A 6,606-nucleotide genomic window follows, 5' to 3' on the forward strand; every position below is an offset into this window, starting at 1 on the left:
AGGGTCCCTTCATTTATTTAACATTGATTGGAAGGAATGGGATTCTGAAAATTGGAATCAGGACATACGGGAAGATTCAGATGAAGCTGGGTATTTAAACCTCTAAATTCTATTTAGCTTTCTGTGCCAGAAGAAATAGCTCTGCCATCCATGCCTCAGGAGGTTAGTCTCTCTGTACCTAAAATACCTATAAAATTCTCCCCTGAGGTAGTTGTCTTATAAGATATGGCTAATCCTCTCTGGATCCTTACCTTACCCCAAACTCTCTTTTCTTCCAGATCTACAGCTAGATTTAAGTCCTAGCAGATCCAAGATCTGTGAGGACATGAAATATACCTTCTTTAAAAGATCTCATGATTTTAATATTGACAGAACCTTGAGGAACATGAGTGCGATCGAGGTGGAAGGAATACAGGTTGAATCAGGCTGAATTTATTGACATTGAATTATTAAGCAGAATTTTGATAGTCAATGGATTCACTTGAGGGACCAGGGAAGGCTCTAACAGTTTGTTACTTGGTTGAGCTGATATATGAACCCAAAGATGATATCCAATAAATAAATCTGAACTGCCAGTATCCAAAGGCTTAGGGAAATTGAAAAGTTAGAACGAATTTAACACATAAGACCTGCTCACCCATTCTGTGTGGATCAAGAAGACACATACGTTACCATAGCCATTAGAAAGACATTCATGAAGGAAGCCCTGCATGCTTGAAGCTCTCTGTGATGAGTGTTCTTTGCATGTCATAAATCATGGTGGGAAGCTGTGACCACTGAAGTAGGATCCCCCAACAAATATTCCAATGGAGGCATTTAATTGCATGGCAAGATGGGCATAATTATCATATTGGATAGGGATGCCAAAGCATTAATCAGAATAATTTGATTTGCAAAGGTATTTGGTATTGTCTAGTTGGGACAACTTCCCAAAGTCTTTCTTGATCTGTACATGTAGAAATGGAAAAACTCTAAGTGTTATGAATGGGGAGGGATCTGACATGAAACACCAGTCTTGGTCCTTTATAAATCCATTTACAGACATTAACCAGTTTCTAGCCCTTTGAAGAAGGAAGGAAAGGATGAGCACCCTTGAGGACTTTGCTCTCTATTAACCTTTGTGCCATGGTGACTGAGTCTTGGTGGGAATAATCAGACTCTTCAGGGATGATTAGACACTGTCTATGATGTAATTTCTGAAGACCCAAAACATCACTGCAGTACACCAGATGGAGTAGAGGCTTATGGGGTCAGGTCATCAATAGAATTTTGGCTCAGGCCTTTATCATAGCTGGTCCAGTGTATTCCTAAACCTTACTATGATTATTTCTTTAAATCTGGAATGTAAAATTGGAATATAAATACTCAGAAACCAGCAAAATTCTCACCTGGTTTCCTGACTCATGGAGTGAAGACCATTAAGGTAGGAATGGGCAAGTGGAAGGCACGACACACCCACAATACAAGCTCTTCTTACCTCCGACGGCACGGCTACTTGGGCTAAATGAACATTATCTCTCACTTGGAGTATCTCAATAGGTCTATTTGACTCTTTGACTAGTAACAAAATTCTGTGAGTAGCCAGACTGATCTTTATGAAAGGCATATCAACCCATGTCATTTATCTGCTCTCAGTCTTCCAGTGGTTTTTAATTAAATTTAATACCTTGCAGGAAAATTGCCTGAGCTCAGGAGTTTGAGGCTTTGGTGAGGTATGATTGTACCACTGCACTTCAGCTTGGGAAGAAGAGTGAGAACCTGTCTCAAAAGAAAAACAAAATAGAAAGAAAGAAAAAGAAAAAAGAAAGTTTACTTCTATCTTTCATTGTTATCTATTTATTAGTTTATTTTCTACCTCCCCACCAATTAGAATGTAAGCTCCATGTGTGCGTGACTATAATTTCCTCACTACTGAAACTTCAGTACCTAAAATAGTGTTTGGTCCATAATGGACACTTAAGAAATGTTTTTTGATGTCTCAGAGTGGTTTCTATTTCCTTTTCTCTAATGATTGAAGATGCTGAGCATTTTTTTGTGTGTGTGTACTTGCTGGCCATTCATCTCTCATCTTCACAGAAGTTTCTGCTCAAGTCTCTGGCTCACATAGAAATGGGGTCATATGGTCTTCTCCTGTTGATTAATTTGAGTTCTCTGTAGATTCTATTTATCAGGCCTTTTTCAGATTCGTAACATGCAAAAATCTTCTCCCATTCCAAAGGCTGTCTCTTTGCTTTGGTTGTGGTACCAAAGCTTTGCGGTAGTTTTTTAGCTTGATCAAATCCCATTTATTTATTTTTGGTATTGCTGCAATTGCAACATTTGTACCCTCCTATTAGTTTGAAATAAAAATAAATAAATAAAAGAAAGCCACAATAAAAAAAGAAATGTTTTTTGAATGTCTGAATGAGTGTCTCCACAGAAAAAGCATAGAGCTGTTCATCACTGCATGAAGGTGAGTTTGATACAGAGGAAAAGTGTTAGAAATTTTATTAAGGTTCAACATTTAAGCCACATTTTCTATTCTAGTTTTTATCAGTCATAAAGTTCATGCTTTGATCCTTTGGTTTCTATCATATTTCTGCATTTACCAGGGTAAGGAAGAAAGGAGAGTTATTCATTGGCCCCTAAAAGCCATAATCACAACATCCAGAAAAAGGAAATCAATGCAAACATTTCATTTTTAAGTGATACCCTGTCAAGCCAGTGTAGAAATGTTTAGTGTGAATGTTCAGGACAGCCACCGAAGCTCTGAATTTTCTGAAAGCCACTTCACATGCCAGTGATCTACATGGAGATCCCGCCAGGCCTTTACAAAGACACAGCCCCTGACCACTGGGAGTCTCAAACCCTCAAAACTGCCGGAACTCAAGTTCCCTGGGGCTGATGGACATAGTCTCTCCTTACTTTTAATTCACTGCCAAGTGTTTTCTTGTTTAAGACAAAGTAAGGTAGATTGCCCCAAAGTGTATTTTACATAGAAAGAAGGTAATTGGTTGGGGACAGGAAGGTATGATAGTAACAGTCATTCTTTGAATTTAGTCTGTGGAACACTTAGCTACCTTTGAAATATTTTGTGCTTTTTTTCTTTTTTTTTGTCAGTTATGCACATACTTTCTGCTCTTAGAATACATCTATAATTGTAAAGAGAGAGAGACAGAAAGGATAGAAGTTTTATAATAAAATTGCATTTATAAATCATTTGTATTAGAATATAATAAATTTCTACTGGTGAGTTATTGCTTGTGTTGTTTCAAAAGTACCTGCGTATTTTAGTTGCTAATAACAAGCTATAAAACTGAAAAAAATGATCATCAAATCCAATCTAAAACCCTATCTAAGAGAATCAATCAGTGATGCTGCTAAAAAGACGGAATAGAAAAACTGTTCACCTTGTAGCCCTGACTGCATGCTCAGTGCTGAGACGAGCTGTCATTGAGGGATTTTTCTTTGAAAATGTGAAAATCAAGGTAACAGTTTATTGTCAGACTTTTGTTGCTATGGAAGTATTCATTATCTTGGAACACCTAATGCAAAGGGAACAAAAAGAATTACTAAAGGCCTAAATGGAATAGGAACTTGTGACCCCTACACAGCGACTGGGAGAAATCTCCTTCCTTATCTTTCTCAACAGATTGTCTGGCACTGATCCATGATAACATAGGGAGAGGATGTTTGTCCAGCCAAGTCTAGGGATGCCAAAGCAGAATGAAACTGCTTTTTATGTTTGTCTTTTAATTAATTTTTATTTTTAAAAAAATGTCAAACATTTTTAAAATTTTAACTTAATATGAAGGTTCAAATTTTTAGGTTCCATTGTTCTCACTTCCAAGGTAAAGTTCAAGTTGTAGTTGAGCCCTTCACCCCGGGGGGCATGCTGAACACCCTCACATTGTAAACGTTAGGTGTGATCCTGCCAACTGCCCTCTGTCCTCCCTCCGATATCCCTCCCACTTGTCCCCACCTCTCTCCCTGTTCTTCCCTCCCTCTCACTAGACTATATTTGGGTTTTATCATTTGTGTGGATGTGCAATTGTTTATATTTTGGTCTCATATTAGTATCAAAGACATCGGATTTTTTTCCCCATTCTTGAGATATTTTACTAAAAAGAATGTGTTTCAACTCCATCCAGGTAAACATAAAAGACATAAAGACTTCAACTTTTCTATGGCTATATAGTATTCCATAGTATACATATGTCACAGTTTGTTGATCCATTCAAACTGCTTTTTAATCCTCATACAGAGTTGCTATCTAGGAAGTGGGGAGGCAGAGATACAATGAACAGAACCTGGAAAATAGCCTGGCATTTCTGTCTGTAGGAACTTTTAATGAATGGCCTGACCCAAGTCCCATCTTTTAAATGAATCTAGTGGACAAATGAGCAAAGGAGACCTGTCATACAGATCACATTAAAGCCTGACTACTCTCAATAACAACTGCCTCTGAAATAATTCCAAAGGCATCCCATTCACTCTAACTAACCTTTATGATGTTATCATCTTATCTGACCCTGGGTCCTTGGCTCTCAACATCCATGTCTCTACAAATCTTATGTCTCTTCTCCTGATTTTGAGGAGCTCTTTTGGTCAGACTTTTGATTTTCTTTATTGAGCATAATTTTGAAACTCGAGTTTTAGCTCTGCAGCTTGAGAGTTTCTATATGGGAAAAGCATAGGGATGGCAAGAGTCTGGGAAAGCAGGGTCTGGGGGACTGCAAAGGAGTCACGTGTGCCTGGAAAATACATTTTTGTTCAGCTTCTTTCTTGTAGAGTAATTAAAATGTGAAGTTTTATGAAGATAATTAAAAATATAGTTAGGATAGAATTGAGAACATACATTTATTAAAGAATTTTTGTCTTTCTCAGTATTTGTGATGGCTTAGAAAAGGACAGTTAATGCAGATTATATTGGGGAGAAGAATAAAGGCCTGGCATGGACCCAGACTTCCATTTTCAAGCACTATAGAAAGGTCAGGTTTGGAGAATCCTTCAAAATAACCAAGATAAACACCTTCTTCAACCCTGGATCACCTCATTTGATAGCCCCTCTTTAGAACAATCTTTGCAATTCCAACCCTGGCAATTTTGCTGCTGTACATTTTGACAGTGGCCTGAATATTGGCTTCTCCCTTCTGTCTGAGGTAGTAAACGGAAATGGAAATTTAAGAAGCGAGGGTATGCTTTTAGTGGTAATAGCTGGGTCATGTGATGAGCAGAACAACTTCAAAGGACAGCAAAACAAACAAACTTACACAGAGATCAGCTGTGAAGATCTTGATTTCATGAGAATTTAAGATTAATGGGCCTCTTTAAGAGAAGAATAAAATTATAAATATGGAATTATGTATTCAAAGATATAAATATTTATCTAGAATCAGAAAATAAATCATAATATACCAACAATTTTTAAATATGATAAATACAATTAATGTTACAAAGTCATCAAAAATAACATTATTATTAATTATGTGGTATTTCTCAAATACTTTTCTGTTCTGGTCATTTTTGACCTTGTGATCACTTTTTCATCTGAAATGACATTTCATACAAAAAGAATATAAAGATAATTCTGTATGTCCTCTAGTGTGGTTCATTAAATGTACTAAAATTACTGACTGTCGAGAGGCGTGAAATATGTAAATTTAGACATTATTTACAGTGCTACAAGTTTCTACATTATAAATACAGATTATGATAAGTTATGTTTAAGTAATTTCTATCAGAAAGAAAAAAAACTATACTGTGCATTCATGATTGTACATACAACGTGTTATTAAATATATTCTTGTCAAAAGAAAACTTATATTTTTATAAGAAGTTGATGAGAAGTTCTTTGCTTAAATTTTACATGTCTAACAATTGGAAAAATTTTCCAATGACCAGCTCTGGCTCCACACATTTCAACCTTTTCAAATCTCTTCTATGACACATCTGTGGCCCTAGATGCTGCATGACGTGGTCATGGTCTGATTTGACCTTTGGCCCTGCCCCTTTGTGTCAGAGCCCAGCTGTGTTTTACCAGTGGTAGTGGGAATATTTCTGGAAGGTGTGGCTGAAATAACTATCCACAGAAGTGTCTGTGAGCCATAAATGTATTTGACTGCACTCAAGTTACATGTATCTCAAACTCAACCTCCCCTGAATAAGATCCCCAGAATGTCTCTAGCCACTGTAATGCCACAGCTCCTGGGCAGCAGGGGGTGAGTCAGAGTGAAAGGAGATTGTTTCAATTCACCAGATTAAAATATCCTACTTTTGTGAATAAAAAAGAAATACATGAATATATTATTAAGGCCTATACATCTCAGGGTTCAGCCAGAGAAAAGGAACCAGTAAGAGATACGTATGTGTTAAGGGGTTTATTGCGAAGAATTAGTTTACTCAATTGTGGCAAGTCTGAACTCTGTAGGGCAGGCCGTCACTCTTGAGCACAGCAAAATGTGCTGTCCACTGATGGAATTTCTACTTCATCAGGGAAGCCTCAGTTCTGCTCTTTCATTTCATTGAATTAGACCTATATAGAGTATCTAGGATGATCTCTCTTATTTAAACTTGATTGATTATGGACTTTAATTAAACCTACAAAATACCTTCATAGCAACACCT

This window comes from Otolemur garnettii, unplaced genomic scaffold (assembly GCF_000181295.1).
Source record: "Otolemur garnettii isolate 467f Iridium unplaced genomic scaffold, OtoGar3 scaffold00037, whole genome shotgun sequence".
Taxonomy (NCBI): Eukaryota; Metazoa; Chordata; class Mammalia; order Primates; family Galagidae; genus Otolemur; species Otolemur garnettii.